Source organism: Desmodus rotundus, chromosome 1 (assembly GCF_022682495.2).
Source record: "Desmodus rotundus isolate HL8 chromosome 1, HLdesRot8A.1, whole genome shotgun sequence".
NCBI lineage: Eukaryota > Metazoa > Chordata > Mammalia > Chiroptera > Phyllostomidae > Desmodus > Desmodus rotundus.
Window position 1 is genome coordinate 54,575,735 of NC_071387.1, and position 25,274 is coordinate 54,601,008.

Sequence of the window (25,274 nt, forward strand, 5' to 3'; positions counted from 1 at the left end):
TACACGTGAGATGATTTTGATGTGAGCTGAAAGAAAAAAATACCCTACAGAATATAAAATCCATTAATTGCTGGAGTAATTTTAAGATGAAGGTGGAGAGAAAGCTGGGGTTCTTATATGTTGGCAGAATTGTTCATTCTATTGCCTCTTTAAAGGCAATTCAAAACCTGAAATCTCATCCACTCAGATCTCCTCTCTGCGGCCGCTTGGTTCTCATCCAAATGTTGGGTAATAAATAGAAGCTGCAAGCTCTCTGAACACAGAGCTGCAACTTTTCAGGGGAAAAATCAAAACAAGATTACAAGGTAAGAATAAAACCACTATTCTGATAGATTTTGGTCAGGCTTTGCAAAATAATATCTTGGGAATCATGAAGAACTGTTTTTTATTTGTATAAAATAAATTAAGCTGATTTGATATTATTATTGCAAATCACAGTATAAATTGATGATGATAGTTGCTACTAACTTATAATTCCATTTTAATTTTCTCTGGGTGGTTTGGAAAATTGAGTCTAGTTGCTAAAATTGAGTCTAATAGTTTTTATAGGAGATGTCCCTCTCTCCCATCATAAAACTTCACAAAGGAAGTTGATAATTCTATTTCATACTCCTAAAGCTTATCCAAGACAAACAACTGTTTAGGTGCTATTCCCTCAAAACCATCTGCTAAAAAATAAACCATTTGTGAAAAAAAATGAGGAATTGAAATTCTAAATGGGTGAATGTAAAAACTCACTAGTTTTGCTACTTTTCTTAAAGATTTTCTTTTAAAGTTCCTATAGCCCTCTTTATTTCTTGCTGTCTCATGGCATTTTTTTCTTCTTCTTGACATTTTCTAAGCCTTATCTTTCCATGCATGAATATATGCCTCCAGGCTATTTTAATAAAGAAAAGGGCACAAAATCCAAAAGCATGGTGGCTGCACACAAAGACCTGCAGAAGGTCTTTGGAGACTTGAGAGTGGAGTGTACAGGATGAGAACCAGATGAATCTTTCTGACTCCCTCCTCAGCACTGTGCTTCAGGTTGAATCGTACCTGTATGACACTGTGAATGCGTTCCCAACATCCTAGCCTATTGCTTCTCACTTCATCTTTCAAGCACTTGATATTTCTCTTTTACTGTCAACCCTGAAAAGGCACAGCTCAGAAAAATTCAGAATTCTCTACTTCCCAAAGTTGGAGGTGCTTGAACTGAATCACATATCTTGGTAGTATACTTTAAATAATTAAGATCTCTGCACAGGTATCACCCTCAAATTTTACATTTTGTGTGTTCTTCTTTGAAAGAGTCCTGGATTTTCTACTAATCCTTGAATGGTAGCTGAATAATTCATTTTCTCAGCAATGCGTTGACCTAGTTATTTCTCTCTTTCCCATCATTAACTCACAATATCAACAGCCAGAATGTACCAGTTTCCCCTTCCCATTTATACCCAGGGAAGAATTCTGAGGGAAATTTTCACTTAGGAGTTGAAATAGGGTTGAAAGTAAGGGAAGAAATTGAGGGATGGGAGCTGCCACTCCTGGCCAGGGTCTATAGGAAGTTAAAGAAGCAGAGATTGCAATTAACTTCAGGGAATGTGCCTGAGCTTCAGTGGTAAGAAGTTTTGCTCTATGGATGAATTAAATCATTTTAAGAAAACACTGCAGGGGTGGGGGGATGTGGCTAGGAGGCTGGTGGGGGTGTGTAGGAGAGTGGGATTTGCCAGCAGCATCAGGGAAAGAAAAAATACACATCAGGGAAATTTTATGCTAGTAAATCTGATATCATGAGGTCTTTTTTGAAGATAAAAGTGTGACTATGTCAATATCAATGTATCTCTCATTCAACAAGTTGAAATTTTGGCACGCACAGTGGGAATTGAGAATATTAATCAATATTCACCTTTATTATATCAGTTTGCAGCAGGGACATTTAGAAACATTAAGACCAAAATTAATCTTGAACAACAGAAAGAAACCTTAATTCTGTCAAAAACTAAAAGGATGCTTGGTTCAAGGACTTTAGGAAATTGTGGAGCCTGTATCCGCTTTTTGGTTTCCCTCTGGGTTCTCTAGTGCTGACGTTCACATGCAAGAGGAACCTTTAAAGGGACACAGCCTTAGAGGACAGGCAAAGTTCATTGGTGGTTGGGGTGTGGGTAATGGTGAGTAAGGAGGTTGGGGTACTTCCTCTCTGTCACAGAATCCTGACAAGATTCACATACTGGCCTTGCAGTTTTTGATCGATCATGCTATATCTGTGAAGGGTTTTGTTTTGTTGTTGCTTTAAGTGAAGGGTGCGATACAGTGTAACAGTAAAAGCACAGATTTTTAGTCACACAGTCCTCAAATCCGTCATCTATCATTGTCTAGCTCGATTATTTCGGATTTTATGTAACTTTCCTGTGCCTGAAGTTTTTTCTCTGGTGCTAAATGTAAAACAAACAAAACAACAACAAACCACCCTGCACTAGAGGGTGCTGTGATGATTATGAAGGTAAAGCAAGTCGGAAGCAGTCACTAATGGTAATTGTTATTAATCACTGAACAGGTACTAAATATGAGATACATTTCCTACATTATCCCATTTAATTTTCATAGAACCTCAGTGAGATAAATATTGTCTTCTACATTTATAGAATTAAACAATGCAATTTGGAAAGATTGTACTAACTCAAGATGACATAATCAGTAAATTTTAGACTAGAGAGTAAAACCTAGATTCTAGTTCCATGAAGGAAAAAGAACCACGAAGAGGGAAGATCCAAGATGTGGTGGAGTAGGTAGAAGCTACACTAACCTCCTTCCAGGACCAAATTGGAATTACAAGTAAATTAAAGAAAAATCATATGGGATAATCATTTGAACACTAGCTGGAGAGAAGCCTTATAACCAAGGATATATGGAAGAAACCATATCACCACAAAAAGACTGGTAGGAAGTGTGGAGGTGCAAGCAGGTTGGCTGGGTTCCCACTGGTGGCAGCTGAAGTTCCAGATGGATATTTCAGTAGCCAAGTGTGTGGGGTTCCCCCTAAAAAGTGTGGGTTTTATACCCCAAGCTGGGCTCCACAGCCTAGAGCACCAGAATAGAGAAAGGAACCTAAATAACATCTAGCTTTAAAAAGTAGCAGAGTTTTTGTCTGCCAGGGAGAGATGGCTAAAGACACAGGGAGCCTCTTAAAGGGCCAACATACAAAATTTTGTTTGTAGACACTTAGCCTGGGCTCTGGCAGAGGGAGGGCAGAGCAGACCGGAGCCATGTGAGGAGAGTGGAGTTGGTGGCTTTGGGGAGAGAGCTAAAAGGTCAGCCGTGATGATCCCTATGCTCAGTCATTTCCCATGCTGCAAGTCATCTTTCTCAGGCAGAGCACTCCCCTCCATGGAGAATCAACCTGGGGATGGGGAGCAATAGCCCCATCTGTAGAAATCTCTCTTGCCTTACACTGTGGAGCTTAACCCCAGCTGCTGAGGATGATAGCTAGAGACTCTTTCAGTGATAAAGCCTAACAGAAAGTCTGCAGGCGGAGGCAGATCTGTGAAAGCTCTGAGACTTTAGCTGACCTTCTCCCAGGCCTAAAGCTGGTAAAAGCCAGCTGTGATGCACAGCTTTACTCTTTCTTAACACACCCAGGCCCAGCAGAGAGAGCCACAAGCTGTGGATCACTGATAGCTCCAAAAGGTTACCCAGGGCCAGGCCCAGGCAGCATCTGAAATAGGACTGCACCAGAGTCTTTGCAGATCTATTTAATATATAGAAACAAACACAAAGAGGCAGCCAAAGCAATTTATCAGATACAGAGTTTAAAGTAATGATTTTAAGGTGCTCAACAGCAAGAAAAAAGACAGAAATCATAAAAAAAATGACCAGTCTGAAATAAAGAATGCAATATCTGAAGTAAATAATACACTAGAAGGAATAAACAGTGGGTTAGATGAAGCAGCAGATCGAATCAGTGATTTGGCAGACAAGGTAAAACAAAAACAAAAACAAAAACAAAAACAAAAACAAAAACACCCAAGCAGAGCAGTAAAAAGAAAAAAGAATTTTGAAAAATGAAAAGAGTTTAAGGAACCTTTGGGAAAACATGAAGCAAAACAACATCTACATCATAAGAATACTAGAGGGAGAAAGAGTGAACAAGGGATTGAGTACCTATTTGAAGAAATAATGACTGAAAACTTCCTTAACCTCGGGAAGGAAAAAGACACACAAGTCCAGGAAGTGCAGAGAGTTCCAAACAAGATGGACCCAAAGAAGTCCACACCAAGACACATCATATTAAAATGGCAAAGCTTAAAGATGAGAGAATCTTAAAAGCTGCATGAGAAATGCAGTTACCTACAAGGTAGTTCCCATTAGACTGTCATCTGACCTCTCAACAGAAACATTTCAGGCCAGAAGGGAGTGGCATGAAACATTCAAAGTGATGAAAAGCAAGGACCTACAACCAAGAAATAACTGTCAACAAAGAAATACAAAGGATTGTAAGAAAATATTATGAATAACTATATGCCAACAAATTGAACAACCTGGATGAAATGGATAAATTCCTAGAAACATACATCTTCCAAAACTAAATCAGAAATTGTAATGAAATCTGAATGCAGATTATGCCTAGTGAAATTAAAGCAGTTATTAAAAAACTTATAACAAACACAAGCCTTGGACCAGATGGCTTCACAGGTAAATTTTATCAAACATTCTGAGAAGAACTAACACCTCTCCTTCTCAAACTATTTCAAAAAATTCAAGAGGAGGGAAGACTCCCAAGCTCATTTTACAAGGCCAACATTATCCTAGATCTGAAACCAGACAAAAATACTACAAAAAAAGTAAGTTATAATATTCCTGATGAATGTAGATGCTAAAATCCTCACAAAACATTAGCAAATTAGCAATACATCAAAAAGATCATACACCATGATCAAATGACATTTATTCTAGGTATGCAGTGTTGGTATAACATTCTCAAATTAGTAAATGTGATGCACCACATAAACAAAATGAAGGATAAAAACCATATGACCATTATATTACATGCAGCAAAAGGATTTGATAATATCCAGCACCCATTTATGATAAAAAAAAAAACTTTCAGCAAAGTGGGAATAGAGGGAATATGCCTAAACATAATAAAGATCATATATGACAAACCCACTGCTACCATTATACTCAACAGGCAAAAACTACAAGTGTTCCCCTTAAGATCAGGAACGAGACAGGGATATCCCCTTTCACCTCTTTCATTCAACATGGTACCGAAATTCTAGCTGCAGCAATTCTCACTTCTTCTTCTTTCTAAGAAGAAATAAAAGTTATCCAATTAGTAAGGAAGAAGTAAAACTGTCATTATTAGCAGATGACATAATACTGTACATAGAGGACCCATAAGATTCCACCAAGAAACCAGTAGAACTAATAAATAAATTCAGTAAAATAGCAGAGTAAAAAATTAATATCCAGAAATCAGTTGCATTTTTATATGCCAATATGTACTATTAGAAAGGAAAACTAAGAAAACAATCCCATTTATAAGTGCTTCACAAAGAATAAAATTCCCAGGAATAAGTTTAATCAAAGTTGTAAAAAGCCTGTACTCAGAAAATTATGACACTGAAGAAACTGAAGAAGATACAAATAGGTGGAATCATATAACATATGCACAGATAGGAAGAGTTAACATTATTAAAATATCCATACTACCCAAAGCAATCTACAGATTCAATGCAATGCCTACCAAAGGTGTATTTCAGAGAACTAGAACAAATATTTCAAAAATGTATATGGAACCACAAAAGACCCTGAATAGCAATAGCAATCTTAAGAAAGAACAAAATTGGAGGCCTCATGCCACTTGATATCAAACTACACTATAAGGCCATAGTAGTCAAAGCAGCGTGGTACAGGCATAAAACAGACACATAGATCAATGGAACAGACTAGAGAGCCTGCAAAGGAAAACATCAGCAAAATAAAAAGGCAACCCACTAAATTGGAGAATATACTTGCTAAGACATCTAATGAGGGGTTAATACAGAAAATTTATAAGAACTTATAAAACTCAACACCAAAAAAATCCAATTAAAAAATGGGCAAAGGACCTGAATAAACACTTCTTCAAAGTGGACATACAGATGACTAATAGACATATGAAAAGATTCTCAACCTCACTAATCATCAGAGAAATGCAAATTAAAACCACAATGAGATAACATTTCACACCTGTCAGAATGACTATAATCAATAAATCAATAAACATCAAGTGCTGGTGAGGATGTGAAGAAAGAGGAACCCTTTGCACTGTTGGTGGGAATGCAGACTGATGCAGCCACTGTGGAAAGCACTGTGAAGTTGCCTCAAAAAATCAGACATGTAACTGCCTTATGCAATTCCACTTCTGGGAATATATATGAAGAAACCTGAAACGCTAAATTGAAAGAATATAAGCAACCTTAAGTTCATTGCAGCATTATTTACAAACACCAAGATTTGGAAGCAACTCAAGTGTTCATCAGTATATGAGTGGATGAAAAAACTATGTTACATTTACACAATGGAATACTACTTGGCTGTAAAAAAAAGAAAGAAAAAGAAAATTTTAATCTTTGTAACAGTATGGATGGACCTGGAGAACATTATGCTAAGTGAAATAAGCCAATCAGAGAAAGACAAATACCATATAATTTCACTCATATGTTCAATCTAATGAACAAACTGAACTACCTAGCAAAGTACAGACAGACTCATAGACTCATGGATAGATAGCAGGCTGATAACTTTTGGAGGAGCAGTATTGGGGGTAGGGGGATTGAGCAAAAAAGAAAAAGGACTCATGGACACGGACAACAGTGGTGATTATGGGGGGAAGAGGGGTGGGTGAAATTGGAAGAAGGTATAGAGTAGGGGTGTCAAACTCATTTTCACTGGGGACCACATCAGCCTCATGGTTGCCTTCAAAGACTGAAATAATTTTAGGACTGTATAAATGTAACTACCCCTTAACTATTAAGGAGTTGAAATTACATTTGGCCCTTTGAAGGCAACCACGAGGCTAACGTGGCCCCCTGTGAAAATGATTTTGACACCTCTGGTATAGAGGGCAAAGGGTGCTAGGAAAAAATAAAATAAAAATGGTTAAACTAAAAATAAATAAATAAATAAATGTTTAATGAACTAGAAGAAAAGAACCATGAAGAGAGATGAATTCCAAACAACTTCATTTAGTGCATCTCTGATCCTCTTTGAGAAGCTATTTTCCATTCAAAGTTTCCATTATTCTTAAACATAAAAATATTAGTGAGATGACATTAAAACAAGACATCTATTTTCTTTAGGGCTACATTCATTGCCATCTGAGGGAAACTGTACCCTGCCAGCCCATTCTCATGAGTAACTTTTATTTGCCATTTCCATTGGTATTGCCAGAACCAAGGGGAGTGCACCAACAAAATTGGCTGGGTGCTTCACTGTTAATTAGCACATTAGTCTACATCCAACATCTAATTCCCCTTCACTTTCAACACCTGATAAATTGGATGATCATCACAATTTCCCTAGCAACACCAGTGTATCCAAGACCTTTTGAAATTATAAGAACATTTTGCTCATTACTTCTCTTGGATTTCCTAGCAAAAATTCAATATTTTCTTAAAGAGTTTGACAGAACATTATAGTTTTTCATGTCTGCTGTGTTCAAATCTAAACCACTCTAACTTCTTAGCCTACTGGCTCTATCAATGGCAGTTAAGAAATGTTATTTTATCTCCTGAAATGAGGCTCAACAGATTAACTGAACTGACTTATTCTCAGGACTGAATGAAATATGGAGCAGTCTACCAATTTAGCTTCTGAAATGTAAAACTTACTTAAAATTTCAAAGGTAGGACTGAAGGAAATCAAAATTTTGCCACACTGAAGTTGTCCTTTGGGATATTGATTTTAAGCTGTTTAATAAGAAACAAGACTCAGAAAGAACTTTTGACCCTCCCTCCTTTCTGCCCAAGAGATTTAGATAGAGAAATCTGCTTTAGAAAGGGAGCCATGGCTCTATCACCTGAAGAATCTTCACCCCAGCAGGAAGACCCCAATCCTACCAGCTAGATACCCCCTGTGTCTCACTGTTTCTGAATTGACTAACAAGAATATCCTGCCATGTACGTTCTGCTCTTTCTCAACTACCTATAAATTGCCCATTCTCACTTCTTGAATACAGTACCCTGTCGTTTCCTTTTCTCCTTTGCCCCCAAATATCTTTTATACCCAATTTTGTCTCACTGTCTTTGGAATTTTCATACTTATATGAATTCATCATGCACATGTATTAAAGCTTTGATTTTCTCCTATTAAAAAAAAAAAGAAATGCTATTTTAAAAGTTCTATTTTCTTTATAAAGAGGAGATTATATGCCTTTTCCCATCTATATAAGAATGCCCACCCTGGCTGGTGTGGCTTAGCAGATCGAATGCCAATCCACGAACTAAAATGTTGCGGGTTAGATTCCCAGTCAGGGCACGTGCCTGGGTTGCGGACCAGGTCCCCAGTTGGGGGCGTGCGGGAGGCAACTGATGGATGTTTCTCTCCCTGTCTTTCTCCCCGCCTTCCCCCTCTCCAAAAATAAATAAATAAAGTCTTAAATTAACTATAAAGTTTCCTTAGAGTGCCAAAATTTTAATTAAAAAAAAAATGCCCAAACTTGTAGAGAATTTTTTTTTGATTGATTTTAGAGAGAGGGAGGAAGAGAGAAACATTGTTTGTTGTTCCACTTATTTATACATTCATTGGTGATTCTTGTATGTGCCCCGACCCCTGCAGAAAACATTTATAAGAATTTATTTGAGCCAAACGGACAACAATGCAGAGAAGCAAGATCTCAAATGCTCCGAAGAATTAGTTTTGCAATTTCCTTTATACCTTTGGAATTAGGGAGGGAACATAAGGAAGATTACATAAAGGTGGAAGAAAGCAGGTGGGGATTAAATTACAGGATAGTTAAAAAGATTATGTGCTCTGTCTCAAAGGCAGTTAAACATTGAGAGGGGTATTGCTTCTGGCATTTCAAAGGTGTGTTAATCTAGATGCACAAGAATAATGGACAGGCTTAAAACCTTTTGCTAAAGAAGTTATAGGCCTGGGGTGAGATTACCCAGCATAACCTGCCCTGTTAGGAATTTATGATCACCTCACCCTGTGAGATTACTTTCGGTTAGCTTTATTATAGCTCCTCTTTTCTTGTCCACATCCCTGTGTTCTTTTCTTGTCCACATCCCTGTGTTCTTAGGGGCTTATTACACCCAAACATGAATTTCCCTCTAACCTGAATATATTAATTCCAAAGTTTTGCCTCCTGAGGTTTTCTCTTTTTCCATGATCTTTTATACATAAATTATGTATTACTTGTCCACATTCTTTAACAATCCTGTTTAAACAATACTTTATCAGTAGTCAGCATGATTACTTCATACCAGTAAAGTAGTAGCAGCCGTAGTGGTGGTAGTAGTAAGTTTCCTTGAGCAATATTTCTTTCTAATATTTTAAAAATATTTTTAATATATTTCAGCCACAAACATATGTGTGAACATTCATTCTAATATAATTTGGTGGCTATTTTCAGCTTCCTTTTTAAAAAATTACTAACTTTTATGAGTATTATCTGAATGTATATATCGCATTACTTTATCAAAGAGGATGCATATCTTCTTTTATTATTATTATTTTATTGCTGTTCAATTACAGTTGTCTGCCTTTTCTCCCCACCCTTCCACCCCACCCCAGCCAAACCCACCTCCCTCCCCTGCTTCCACCCTCCCCCTTGGTTTTGTCTATGTGTCCTTTATAGTAATTCCTGAAAACCCTTCTCCCCACTATCCCTTCCCCACTCCCCTCTGGCTATTGTCAGATTGTTCTTAACTTCAATGTCTCTGGTTATATTTTGTTTGCTTTTTTTCTTTTGTTGATTATGTTCCATATTTTCTTTACTGATTTACTCATGAGCCATATGGTTTTTGAAACCATAATAGTAATTGCCATTATGTGGTGGCCATTTAATAGATAAAGTGAAAGTCATTAACTCAAAGAGTATCAGCTATTTTACTAAGAAATATTAGAGGGTTCCATGTCAAGGACATGACCTGTAATGCTTACGTCCATAGCTGTCCAATTATTGTTATTTATTATGTGAAGTGGGAGGAATTCTCCTTAGTACTTTAACGTCCTTCACACCGGGCTCAGCATTTAAGAAGTATTAAAGTCATTTCCATTGTGATGTGCCAGGTGGGGGGTGGGGGAGTGCCAGGTGTTTATAAATTTTTATATCTCTTAATTCATTAGAGTATAAAAATTAGATAGAAGTCCATTTTTCACAGTATCCAGTTTTCTTTTCTGGTTATTTGTGGCAAGTGCTCCTAAAAGAGCATCTAGGTTTAGACTCATTGGCTCTCCCTACTATCCGGGTAGAACTCTGCAGTGACTGGTATAACCTCCAAGGTTGTGGTTCATTGTTAGTTCCAGATAACTTTTTTTTTCCAGATAACTTTTATACCTATTATATGCAAGGACTCTTGTTGGCAAAGGAAGAGATACCAGTTACATTCGTTTGCTCTGCATTGTTGGGTCATACCTGTTCAGAGAAGGAAAATGATTAAATCTTATCTTGGAGAAAAATAAGACACAGAAAACAGTTTTTAGCAGTTTTTTTCACTTTAGTAGTTCTTACCTCAAACCCAACTACCATGTTACCAAGGCTGAACCTACTTAGAATCCCATGTACAAATGATGAAATCAGCAATTTGGGGAACAAACAGCTGGAGCAGCTCATAAGTAGGCAAGTTGGGAGACAAAGGTTTGCCACACTGCTGTGGTAGGCTCGCTTCTTGCCCTCGCAGTAAAAGATTAAAGGTCAGCAAGCCTATTACCATATTTTGCCATGTATAATGCACAAATTTTTGCCCAAATTTTTGAGGGAAAAATCTGTTCTTGTGTTTTGTAATTATTTGTTACATAAAATTTCTTGTACCATAATATGTTCAAAAATAAGTGCTAAAATTCCTTTATAATACAAAGTAAGTATCTCAATATAAATAAATAATTGAATTAAAAATTAAAATGAAAGGGTTTTTTTTGTGAAAGTTTGAACCAAAAATGTGGGTGTGCATTATACATGGCAAAATAAGGGTAGTATGTAAGCAAAGTTTATTAGTGATACATCATGGAAGAGAACAGGCCTAGCTGAGGTGGGGGAGAAAGGCACAGGCACTCCGTCTCTTTGTCCTGAGGACTTAACATGATTTGTGGGGTGGGGTGAGGGAATTGCATATCAATTTGGTGAGAGAAGGTGGTGCATACTCCTCCAAGGCAAGGGCATGACCTCCTAAGCATAAGTATGGGTGGAGGTCTATTAACTCAGGTTTTTATCTTGCTCCAGACCACCTCTTGTTATCCTGTTAAAAACAGATACCTGGCTGGAGGCAGTTAATCGAAATTATTTATGAGCTTTTTCTCATAATAATTTCTCATAAATGAGCTTATTTATGCAAGTACTATGGACCCCCTCCCATCCCTCTTCCTTCTCCTAAACTTCTATCTAACAGTACCAGGGTGGGCAAGTTTCCAGACATCTGAGCTGTATTTCCTGTTCATTCACAGGGCAGCTGTGTTCCAACTTTTAGGGGAATTAAATATCCGTGGTGTGGATTGTGCATTAATTTATCCAGATCTATGACCAGGAACTCTCACATTGAAAAACTTCCATACTGTTAACTTTTAAATGTCTTCTAAAACTCATATTCAGTATCATCTAATGCAAGATGAAGCATTTAGCTGGGTGGTAATCCTATTTTTGGTTGTAAAAAAATCTCATGGTCTATCCATGGGTAATGTTCAAAATGTTCAATAGTTGGTGTGGCATAAGGATAGATAAATAAGGAAAGAACCAGCCACACTGAGCATGTGTTCATTTCCTTTCTTATCATTTTCCAGTCAGCTCCATTCACTCTTCTTTAAATACATATTTTTTATTTTTTAGTTACAGTTGGCATACAATATTATATTAGTTTCAGGTGTAAAACATTTATATAACTTACAAAGTGATGACCCCAGTAAATCTAGTGCCCACCTGACGCCATACATAGTTATTACAATATTATCGACTATATTCCTTATGCTGTACTTTCACAACCCATGATTATTCTGTAACAACCAATTTGTACTTCTTTTTAAAAAAAGATTTTATTTGTTTATTTTTCTAGAAAGAGGGGAAAGGAGGGAGAAAGAGAGGTAGAGAAACATGTGTAAGACAAATATAGTTCAGTTGCCTCCAGTGTGCCCCCAGCTGGGGACCCTGCCTGAAACCCAGGCATGTGCCCTGACTGGAATCGGACTGGCTACCTTTCATTCCGCATGCCAGCACCCAATCCACTGAGCCTCACCAGCCAGGGCTGTACTTCTTTATCCCTTAACCTTTTTCACCCATCCTCTCAACCCCCTCCTTTCTGGCAATGATCAAAATGTTCTCTATCTATGAGTCTGTTTCTGTTCTGCTTGTTCATTTAGGTTTTTTAAAAAATAATTTACATGTAAGTGAAATCACATGGCATTTGTCTTTCTCTGTCTGACTTATTTCTCTCAATACAGTACCTTCTAAGTCTGTCCATATTGTTGGAGATGGCAAGATCTCATCAATTTTTTTTATGGCTGAGTCATATTTTATTCTATATATGCATCATTTCTTTATCCATCTACTGCTGGATGCTTAGGTTGCTTCCATATCTTGGCTATTGAAACTAAGGTTGAAGTGATCGTACGGATGCATATGTCTTTCTGATTCAGTGTTTTGGGTTTCTTCGGATAAATATTCAGAAGTGGAATTGCTGGGTCCTTCTTTGTGTCTAGTTATAGCTTTTGTTTTAAAGGTTATTTGTCTGCTATAAATATTGTTACTCCAGCTTTTTTGTTTTAATTTGATAAAATATCTTTTTCAATCTCTTTACTTTTAACCTATGATTGTCTTTTGATCTAAATGGGTCTCTTGTAGACCACATATGTAAGGATCTTGTTTTCTTATCCATTCAGCCACCTTAGGTCATTTGATTGGAGTGTTTGATACATTTGAATTTAAAGTAATTGTTGATAGATATGTATTTATTGCTATTTTATTATTCATATTTTTATTTCTTTTTATTTTGAAGAAATCTCTTTAACATTTCTTGTAGTACTGGTTGGAAGGGGTGATGAACTCCTTTAATTTTTTCTTGTCTGGGAAGCCCTTTATCTATCCTTAATTATAAATAATAGCTTTGCGGGGTAGAGTAATCTTGGTTGTAGGTTCTTGCTCTTTATCACTTCGAATATTTTATTGCAATCCCTTTTGGCCTGCAAAGTTTCTGTTGAGAAATCAACTGACAGTCTCATGGGAACTCCCTTGCAAGTAATTATCTGCCTTTCTCTTGCTGCTTTTAATATTCATTGTCTTTAACTGTTGACATTTTAACTATAATGTGTTTTGGTATGGGCACTTTAGGACTCTGGGCATTGCCTGGACTTGTGTGTCTATTTTCTCACCAAATTAGGGATGTTTTCTGTCATTATATTTTTAAATAGGTTTTTGGTTCGTTGTTCTCTCTGTTCTTCTTCTGGTACCGCCATGATGTGAATGTTGGTACGCTTGATGTTGTCCCGGAGGCCCCTTACACTATCCTCATTTTTCGGATTCTTCTTTCAATTTGCTGTTCTGATTAGGTGTTCCCTGCTATTGTATCTTCCAAATTGCTGATTCAGTTCTTTACTTCATCTAAACTACTCTTGATTCCCTCTAATGTATTTTTCATTTCAGTTATTATATTCTTTATTTCTGACAGGTTTTTTTATGTTTTATATCTCAGTTTTTATGTTTGCTATCCCTTTGTTGAAGTTCTCAGTGAATTCATCTACTCTTCCCTCAGTTTACTGAGTATCCTTATAACTAGTATTTTGAATTCTGCATCTGGTAGATTGTTTATCTCCATTTGATTTACTTCTTTTTCTGAAGTTTTGTCCTATTCTTTCATTTGGGACATGTTTCTTTGTCTCCTCATTTTGGCAACCTCCCTGTGTTTGTTTCTATGTATTGGGTAGAGATGCTACATCTCCCAGTCTTGGTGGAGTGGCCTTAGGTAGTACACCTATTCTTAGGTGTCCTGCAGAGCTCAGTGGTGCACCTTCCCAAGTCACCCGAGCTGGGCATTCCAGGTGCAACCCTCTCCCTGTCCCCCCACCCTACATATGAGCTATGTGGACCCTCCTGTTATAGTTAACACCCCTTTAAAAATTTTTTTGAAGACTCACCCAAAGACAATTTTTCATTGCTTTTTAGAGAGAGAAAAAAGGAAAGAGAGAAACATTGATGTGAGAGAGAAGCATCAATTGGCTGCCTCTGGTATGCACCCAGACTGGGGATCCTATGTGCCCAGAACAGGGATCATATATACCTAGACAGGAGGATCAAACCCACAACTTAGGTGTATTCCCTGACTGGCAGTTGAACCCACAGTCTTTTGGCTATGGGGTAATGCTCCAACCAAGTGAGCCACACTTGCCAGGACTATTGAGCCTTGATTGCTGTTGGCACATCAGTGGGAGGGACTGACCCCCTAGGCTGATCAGCTATGAGGAGTGGCTGCTGCTACAGCAAGGAGCTGATGTGCAGGGACCAGTGAGTTCACCCCTTGAGTGTGTCACTTGTGGAGGTGGTTGGGTGGTGCTCCAGTGTGTTCTGAAGCTGTCCACCCGGTTTGCTGGCTCTGCACCCTCCTGGGAGGTGTAGGGCAACAACAGATGCTACCTGTGTGCCCTGCCTGGGGCCACCCAGCATGAGCTACAAAGTGATTTGCAGATGGCTGCTACTTGTGCTGGGCTTGAAGGTGCCCAGGAGAGGCCAAACTGTAAACCAAGGCCAGCTGCTACTAGTGCCAGGCCTTGGGCCATTTCACAAGAAGTATGGGGTACACCAAGGCCAGATGCTGCTTGTTTATGGTTCATGATCCTTTGAGAAATTTTAGGAAAGTGCACCATGAGCCAAGGCAGGCCATTTGTATGAAAAAGCCACTGGATGTGATTTGGGTGAGTCCACAGCTCAGGTGGGTAGGGGGTCTTAGGAAATGGAATCTCCAGGGCAGGCAAACAATGTTAGCCAGGTTGGTGGAGACTCAGATATGGGGCCTACCTGTAGTAGCGATGCTCAGAAAGGAACACTGGCCTCTGTCAGCACTTTTGTTTGGAAGAAAACCATCCTTCCAGCCCTTGCCTCAAAGCTAGACGATTCAGTTCCTCCTGTATATCCCTGGTGCCTTTTGAGCTGCTGCTCCAGCACTGGATCTCAGAGTGAGTAAATCTGAGTAAATCTGTGTGCTGGTCCTTTAAGAGGACCTGCCTAGCACTCTGGAAGACCTCCATCTCACTCAGCCACAATCCCCACTGGTTTTCACAGCCAGAAGTTATGGGGACTTCTCTTCCTGGTACTGGAACCCTGGCCTGAGAGTCCTGGTGTGGGGCTGGGAACCCCTCATTCCTCAGAGGAAACCTCTGCAGCTGACTTACCTCTCCTATTCCACATCCCCACCCCTACCACCAGTCTTGATGTGGCTTCTTCTGTATATCCTTAGTGAGAGGACTTCTGTTCAGCTAGATTTCAGGTAGGTCTGAATGTTGGTTATTCTGTAGTTTAGTTGCAATTTTCATGTGGTCATGGGAGGATGTGAGTGCCACATTTACCTACCCTGCCATCTTGAATAAGAATCTCAATTCACTCTTAAACACAGATGTTGATGCTCCTTTGATTGTTTCAACCATGAAATAAAGTGTTTATTTAATTCTGTCAATGAGTCTCCTTGACCATCATGCTTCAGATTGTTGAATCCATATATTTTGGAATCCATGTAGTCTCTCTTTCTTTTATCCTAAAATAAATTTTATTAACATATAAATATAACACACACAGAATATTGCACAAATTATGACTGTGCAACTTAATGAATTGTCATCAAGTGAACAAACCTACATAACTGCATAAAAGAGTAAAGAATTCCAGAAGCCTCTTCATGCTTCTCTCTACCTCCAGAATAGCCATTAGTATGCATTCTAATGTCATATATTCAATTTGCCTGTGTGGGTTCTGAACTATTTATAAATTAATCCACACATTATATACCCTTTTGTGTCTGGCCTCTTTCACTCAACAGTATGTTTGTGGGTTGCACCTGTGTAGCTGGTTTATTTTCATTGCTAGTTATAATTCCTCTAAATAAATGTGCCACAATTTATTATAATGTCGATAGACATTTGCATTGTTTCCAGCTTAGAGGTATATATGACTAAGACTTCTATAAACATTCCCTTACATGTCTTTTGGTGACATTTTAATGCCTTTTTATTGAGTATATACCTTCAAGTAGAATTGCTGGGCCAAAGACAGCTTTAGTGGATACAACCAAATTATTTTCCAAAGTGGGTGTAGTAATTTACACACTCATCGGCCATGTATACAAATCCCAGGTGTCCAGAATCCTTGCAAATACCTTCTTTTTTCTGTTTTCCTCATTTTAGCCATTCGAACAGGTGTGCCTTGTATAGGCATTGTGGTTCTCTTCAACTTTAATGCATACATTTTTTTTACCCTTTCCTAGAAATATGTTATGTCAGACTGGGGCAACTATTATTTTTCCCAAGACTTGAATTAGCTAGCAAATACACTTTATAAATTATTTTTCCCCCAGGATTGTAATTTTGGAGCTGAGGCACTCCTCTGGCATGTCCCAGTTGAAGGCAACATTAATTAGAGAAAACAAGCCATCATCTTGTATTTGGGTTTCAAAGTAATAGTCAGGAATCACTTTTTTAAAAATGTTATACAGTCCTGGCTGGTGTGGCTCGTGGATTGAGCACCAGCCTGCGAACCAAAAGGTCACTGTTCAGTTCCTGATCAGGGCACATTCCTAGGTTTTGGCCAGGTCCCCAGTTGGGGGCATTAAGCAACCAATTGATATTTTTCTCCCTCTCTTTCTCTCTCCCTTATCCCCTCACTAAAAATAAATAAATAGAATTTAAAAAATAAAAAAATAAAAATGTTATACTATAGTAGAACAAAAAGGATTATTCTCTTAACTCTTGGTCACAAATTGAGTTTTTCTACAATTTTAACACAACATACTTTAAGAAAATTTAGTCAAGTTATTGTTGAATCATTATGAGCTAATAATAATCCACCCTCATTAATTTTCTTAAATAAAACACTGTTCAAATAACATATTTAACAAAGTATATGCTTTGTGAGATGTACCACCAGCATTTGATAAACTTGATCATCTAGAAGTTCTACATGTGACATCAAAGTACTGAATGCTGATTGGTTGACTATTTTTTTTTAAGCACAAAGATAATTTCTTTTCACTTATTGATTTTTATTAAATTTTTTGTTCAGTTATATTTGTTCCCATTTTCCCTCATTGCTCCCCTCTGTTCTGCCCATCCTCCCTCTCCCACATTCAGTCACCCCCTCCCCACCTCATAGTCCTTGTCCATGAGTCCTTTATACATGTTCCTTGACCCTACCTCTTTTTTCCCTGGCTATTCCCCTCCTCCCTCCCCTCTGGTCACTGTCAATTTGTTCTTTATTTCCATGTCTCTGGTTCTATTTTGCTCGATTGTTTGTTTTGTTGATTAGGTTCCACTTATAGGTGAGATCATATGGTATTTGTCTTTCACTGCCTGGCTTATTTCACTTAGCATAATAATCTTCAGTTCCATCCATGCTGTCATGATGATGAAGTGTAGGAGTTCTTTCTTTCTGCTGGGTAGTATTCCATTGTGTAAATGTACCATAGTTTTTTGATCCATTCATTTACTCATGGGCACTTAGGCTGTTTCCAGCACTTGGCTATTGTATTAAGCACAAAGATAATTCTTATCTTCTGGTTGGGTGTCAGAAGCCTTTAAATAGAAAGTTCAGGCAAAGCAAAGTGCATTTTTGAAATTTATCTTTAGTCTTCATAGTATAGCAAGCAGTTTACAAACCCAAAGCAGTTGACTCCCATTCTTGAGGAGAAAACTTTGTTTTTAATGGTTTACTTTTTAAAGCTGGTACATTTATCTTATACCTAAGTTGGTACTTTGGGCTCCCTTTTCTTGGTCCTAGATTTTAGACACTGAGTCCATCTTTCCCCATTTCCATAAACATCTGTCTCATTCTTTTAGAAATTCCTCTTGTTATGTGTTAGTTTTCCAAAGCTGCCTTCAAATGAAATCAACTAGTTCCCAGGATGAATTCCAGAAGTATCTAGTGACATCCCTATGAATTGGGAATGAAAATTAGATATACTTTCCCTGGCTTTAAACATATATGTGTGAAATCTGGAATGAATTTCTTTGTATCAGTGTTTCATATGGTTGAAAAATATACCCAAATCAGCCTTCTTCTTTACAAATGAGCTAATTTAAAGTTATATGTATCGCTCTACCTTGAAGATGACCTTCCAAATCTAAAGATCAGTCTACAATCTCTTATTTCTCTTTAAAAAAAGCAAACAGTAAATCCCCTGATAGAATTTAGGGTAGGTATTTGTTAGGATTTGGAAATGTGTCAATATTAAACCATTTTAAGCTTTGGAATGTGGGCACTGTTCCCAGAGTCAAAGCTGACATGAATGGGCAAGTTCTGACCCTCAGTTAAGCAATCTGTTTTGATGGATTGTATTGCTGCCAATAGCAGATGCCCTCACATTTGTTGGCCTATATTTGCTGAAAATTAGGAAAAATCCAGAAATAATTCTTACATACATATACATACCTACCTACCTACAAATATACATATACACACATAGATGCAATTTCTATCTTTTCATGAATAAACAGAGATGATACATTTTGATGTATCAGCATTGCCTGCCCTTGCACATTGTCTTATTTTGTGGATCTAGTTATAAACATTTTAGAAAGCAAAGCATCCATGTCTAAAGCAGTGAATTACATTGAAACTGTAGATTTTATCTCCAGTTTTACTAATTTATGACCTATGACTCAGATGTATGTGTACATGCTGTGGCTTGGCACCTGCTTTTTTCTGGTCTATTTCTCAGCAAAGCTTTTACCCAGGGTAAGACTTTGCTTCCACCCTTTGTTCTGCTGCCACCTTCTACTGTGGCAGAATGCTGTGCCAGAACTTTTTGCTGTGACCCATCTTCTAAAACCTTTCTCTACCTTCATGTTATCTGACAAGATAGAAGGAAACAAATCAAGGCTATACTCCTTACCCTATCCAAAAAAGTGACCAGTTTCATTGATTTCTAGAGATGGGACATTGCACTATGTAAGAATGTATTCAAAGAGTTATTAAATTCTATGCATGGGACATATGGACAATATCAAAATGTTCCCTGATAAACTGGAACTGTTCCCTGTATTTTCTTCACGTTTTGTTTCTCTTTGCTATTGCTGTGTAATATTTTAAAGAAAAGTTGCAAGATACAGCTTAAAAAGCAGTCGCAGCTGCCACTCTGGGATTTGGGACATCTGGGTTCTGGTCCTAGCTCCACCCTGTACCCCCTCACTGTGTGATTTGAGTAAGATCTGCTATGAGTGTTACTTCCCTCATCTGTAAAATAAGGAGTTTTAACCCCGCTATGCAGTTTTTAATGGTACTCAGCAGACTACAGTGGTGCTTTACTGGTTTTGCAAATAGCTGATGTTAATTTCACAGGTTTTGTGGCTCCTGTAACACTTAAATTTCCATCCATATGCCCAATAAAACTTTCCCTTTTGCTTATCCAAATAGCTTCATTGTCCTCGGTGACTGATGTTACAATCTTCTCTCTCTTTTTAAAATGTTCTGCAATTTCATACTTAATATATCAAGACATGGATTTCTTTCTTTCTTCTTTAAATCTGATTGAAATTTAGTGGGATTCTTGGATCCTAGGATTGGAGCCTTCAATAATTCTGGAAAGTTCTCACCCTTTATATTTTCAAATATTGTTTCTTATTCCATCATGTCCTTCTAAAATTCCAAATAGATACATATTAGACTGTCTTATTCTGTTCTCCTTGTCTCTTATGCCCTTGTACATATTTTCCATCTATATGTGTCTCTGGATTGTATTCCAAACAATACCTTCAGATATATTTTCTAGCTCACGGACTCTTCATCTATATGTAATCTGCTGTTTAGTCAATCCATAGAGCTTTAATTTCAATAATATATTTTTCATTTCTAGGTAGTGTATTTGAATCTTTTTTAAATCCACTTGTTCTTTGTTCATATTTTTAATCTTTTTAGAACTCTAACCAAACATATTAAAATCAGTTAATTTATATGTTATTTCTGATTGTTCTAACATATGAAGCCTTTGCAGATTAGCTTCTGCTATCTGTTTCTTCTGTGGGCTCTCACCATGGTACTTAGTATTCTTGTTTGTTTTATAAATTGTGACTGAAAACAACTACTCATTTGGCCTGGAAATTTTATTGTGTAAATACTTTGTGACTTGGTCTACACCTCAAGATAAGATTTGTGTTTGTCCTTCCCATTTGTCTTGGAACTCTACCAAACTAAAACTACTTTATATTAAATTCTCTATTTCAGGCTTTTGAAAGCACACAGGTAGTGTGATTTCAGACTGCAGTCCCACATGGGAGCTGACTTTTCAAGAGAATATCAGTTCTCAGAGGAATAGTTTTCTTTCCACCTAGTGCCAGAGTTGAGACAAATGAGCTTCCTAGCTGTCCCCTTCTGCAGGTGGGTTTATTTATCTCAATGGCTTTCACATGGTGAGTTTAGCCCTTTGGGCATCCAGGTTTATGCAGTAATTTCCTATGAAAATCCCCATCTTAGCCATATCCTGGGGTTTACCTCCTGGCCCCTGCACTTCATGTGCTTGCTTGTCTGCCCTGTCTCTAGCACTTAGCAGACAACTTTAGGGAGAAGCCAAACTTGCTTCCCTCCCAGTGTTTTATTAGACACTGCATTCTTTACTTTCACTCCAGTTCAACAGTAAGTTTGGAAAAATGTTCTTAAAATATTTTTTCAGCATTTTAGTTATTTTTCTAGTTATATATTTAGTTACTTTAGTTATTTAGGAGGGTCGATCATGGTAACTAACCTACTATTATGCCTGAAACAGAATTTTTTGATTAATAAACTTTATAGTGAGCAAATGTTAAAAATTTAAATATTAAGCCATATTATAAATTAATATTTTTTTCTATCTCTTGGGGTTTTATGTAATATTTGTTTTTCAGAAAAGGATTCAACTTCTTTAAAAGTTTTAAAAATTTCCTCTACCAACAAGAAAGTATAATGATTTCTCCTTATAATGTTGCTAAATCTACTCTCTAGCTAGACGCCACCACCGATGGTATCTGAACTGGGCCTCTGTCTCACTCTTCCTAACAGCGTCATATAATCTGGGACATGTGGGCCCATGACATGTTTTCAAGTATTTAATTTTGCTTTCTTAGTAGCAAAATCTTTCTGTCCTCTAGAAGTTTAAGCAGAAGCCTGCTATGGTTAAGGGATTACTTCTCTAGGTGTGGGTGTAAGAAGGAAAGTCTGAAGCCCAGTAGGTTTGGATTCCTTCACCCCTTTCCAGGAGCACCTCATGAATTTTAAAAATGTTTCCTTGAGATTTTAGCTATGGGAACTTGGGCAAATTACTTGATCTCTCTGTGCCTCAGTTTCCTCATTTGTAAAATAAGGAACATAAGAGTGCCCCCTATAAAGTTTCTATGACAATTGAATGAGTTAAATATATATAGCACTTAGTACAGTACTTGACACAGTCTCAACACTATATAATGGTTAATTTTTAAAAACCACAGAACTTTTTACTTTGCACACTCCTATTGATTTTTTCATACTCTTCTAAATTTTTTTGCAAAATTCATCATTGTATATTGTCCAGTCTTAACTAAAAATTTTAAAAAGTCACCCTGGCCTGTGTGGCTCACTTGGTTGGAGCATCATCCCATAAACTAAAAGGTCATAGGTTTGATCCCCGGTTAGGGCACATGCCTGTGTTGCTGGTTCAATCCATGGTCAGGGCACATACCAGAGGCAACCAATCGAGGTTTCCTTCCCCTTTCTTTCCCTTCCCTCCCCCTCTCTAAAACCAATAAGCATGTCCTCAGGTAAGGAATTTTTTTTTTTTTAAGCACAACTAGCAATAACTAAATCTAAAAAAACAAACTAAGCAAACAAGCCGAGCAGGAACAGAACCACAGATGTAGAGATCATTTGTAAGGTTACCAGCTGAGAAGGGGAGGGAGGACAATGGGAGAAAAGGTGCAGGGACTAAGAAGTACAAACTGGTACGTACAAAAATAGACAGGGGGATGTTAAGAACAGTATAGGAAATGGTGTAGCCAAAGAACTTTTATGCATGATCCATGGACATGAACTAAGGGAGGGGATTGCTGGAGGGAATGGAGGTACCCAGTGGAGGGGGGCAAAGGGAAAAAAATGGGACAACTGTAATAGCAAAATCAATAAAATATATTTTAAAAAATAAAAATTATCTCAACTTTAAATTTTAGAGTTAAACTAAGTGCAAAGACCTGTGTGTTCCATGTTGTTTCTTTCCCACACGTCGTTTTCTTCCAGCACTTACAACTTTCTGAACACACATCCACACACACACACACACACATCTATAGGCTTTTCTTGTCACTGTAGTTTTTCTTAAGGCAAAATGTAGCCAAGTCCTTGGCTTACCTAGATTGCAGATCCCCCTCCTAAAACATGACTACAGGTTATTTAATTCCACCTTTATTCACCTGCTGTAAGATTAGTGAAATGAGAGGAGGAGACCACAGGACTGAGGCAAAGCTTGTACATTTCTCTAAGGGTGGCATCTTTTGGGTGGGCAAGCAGCTGGTGCAGCTGCTTGTATTGAAGTGGGCCCAGGGAGAGGGGATGGGCTTAACTGGGAGCCTACACAGAAGCACAAGGAGGAGAGTCAAAGGAATAGGAAGACTCTGGCTTTCATGCTTCCTCTCCATTTTGGGGATAAGGAGACTGAGACCTGCAGAGTTCCTGGTCCAGGCTTAGGAATGGAGCGTCAATCACTGTACCTCTGCTTCTTTGAAATCACTAAAGACTTGGTCCAACACACAGTTGAGTCTCCGAAGTATGTGAGGCATGAGGAGGGGCACTGGAGGGGAGTAAAACCACACATTGAAATGAATAATTCAAAATGTTTAGTCATACTAAAACTACAGGTCCATGGGCCAAACAGAAAATCAGCTTCTTTAAATGTTTTTAAAAGAGCATTGACTCAAGAATAGGAAGACCTGGGTTTCTACTAGGCTGATTTACACAAAATTGACATTTTTGTAGGTTAAAATGAAGTAATGACAATTACACAGTCCAGCTCCATCACTCTGAATCTTTGCAATTTGAACAGGGTCTCCACATCTGTCCAGTGATACTGGCCATATCTGGTCTGCAGGGCTTTGGAAAGAACTGATCTAAATCACACAACTTCTACTGAGTGCCTGCTACGGATAATTGCTTGGGAAACAAAGATGATGAAAGTACAACCCTTGTTCCCAAGTTGCTAGCAGTCCAGCAGAGGAGACAGAGAACCAAGCAGAGTTGAATATGATAAGCAACTAGAACAGAAAGCAATGCAGCCTGCTTGATTTTGGTCATTAAGGAGACAAAGGCATTTGAATTGTGCTGTAAGGGTTGACTAGCAGCTTTTCAAGCAAAGGACAAGAGGCATCTATAGCAAGGGGAGCAGCCCAAACAAAGTTATGGAGATGTGAAAGTGTGTGATTAATTGAGGAACAATAAGCAGTCCAGTGGCTCTAAAATATACAGAGTATGGAAGGAGTGGCTGTGCGGAGAAAGAGAGGTTGAAGGGGCAGGTAGTACCATTGTATAAAAATGATTAAGGAAAATGGAAAAGCATAGAAGTACTTTACGAATGCTAACTAAGTGCTTTTCACCTTTAAGATGTAAAAGGAATTTCCTCTAAAAACTCATACCCTCCTCTCACAAGGAGGGCTTCCATCATAGATTGATTTGCCAGATTTCTTTTTCAGTGTTTCCTATTCCTAGGAGAATGTTCTGTCCTGGATCCAGGTTAGTGACACATAGGAACTTTCAGAGCGCTGAAGAGTGGGGGGACAGGAAGTGATTCAATTTGGATAAGGAGAGTGGTATTTCATCGCTGCCCAAACTTCAACCTCCCCTTCTTCCACATCACTTATTCTGATCTCCCCCAAGAAAGAAGTGAAACCAGTACACCCAAGGAAGCAGAGGATCAGTGTGAGCACCCTTCCCTCTCACCCCCTCCTTTCTGCTTCCCTGAAAAATCTCCCAGAATGAAGTCATATAGTGTTGCCAGGCTTAGTCATATACCCCATTTCCTCTCCCTCCTACCAGCCAGGACCAGTTTGGAGGTGCTGTCTTCTTCCAGTAAATTTCTAGTACCTACACAGTTTAGTATGATCCTGCCATACCCTCACAGATCCTTTGCCCCTGTGGGAGCACACAACCTTGACAAGGCAGTGAATGAAATTTAAGGCCCAGGAATTCAATTACATCTCATTCTTCCAATGGCTCCCATGGAGTAATTGAAAGAATCAGGTGTCTTGAGTTCAGATGCTAGCTTTGCTACTTATTAGCTATGTGGCCTTTTGCAAGACACTTAATTTCACCTCGAAAATGGAGATAATCATATGCAAATACCAAGGTCATGGTGACAATTAGAGATAATGCATATAAAGCAAATGACCCGCAGAAGATGTCATTGCTATCACCATTATCATCACCACCAACACCATTATTTAGAACTTGAATTAATGTAGACTCCTTGATGGTTTCATTTCTTCCCTCTTACCACCCTCCATGTATTCCTCACAAGGCAGCCAGAGCACTCTTTTAAAAACCTCCCATATTACTTAAAACCCTTCTTTGGATTCCCATTGCACTTTCAATAAAATCCAAGCTCCTTCTCCTGGCCTCCAGGATGCAGCCTCCCCCACTTCCCCTTTCATCCCCACCTTCATTACATTATACTCTCCCCATTGCCCACTCTGCTCCAGCCACACTGGCCCTTTTAGTTCCCTAAATATTATAAGTTCTGTCAGGACCTTTTCCCCTGAGGTTTTCTCTGCCCAGAAGCCACTCTCTGTCCCTTCCCTTCCGTATGTTCTTTATATACCCTTTGGGTACAGCTTCAATGCAACCTTCTGTGACCACACACTACCTTAGTACTGCCCTCCTTTATCTTTTTTTTTCCAGCCTAATTCTTATTTATCAT

At 38.2% G+C, this 25,274-nt stretch overlaps 1 protein-coding gene across 3 annotated transcripts in view; it reads left to right on the forward strand.

Moving 5' to 3' along the window:
• Positions 1-202: 202 nt before the first annotated feature.
• Positions 203-25,274, forward strand: part of IL33 (interleukin 33) — a 49,236-nt gene continuing 24,164 nt past the window's right edge. Inside the window, exon 1 of one of the 3 annotated variants that reach the window (XM_045193760.2) lies at positions 203-305. The gene's annotated coding sequence lies outside the window, so the exon portion shown is untranslated. The remainder of the gene's footprint in view (positions 306-25,274) is intronic. The other 2 variants (XM_045193762.2, XM_053924427.1) reach the window with 2 other exon arrangements.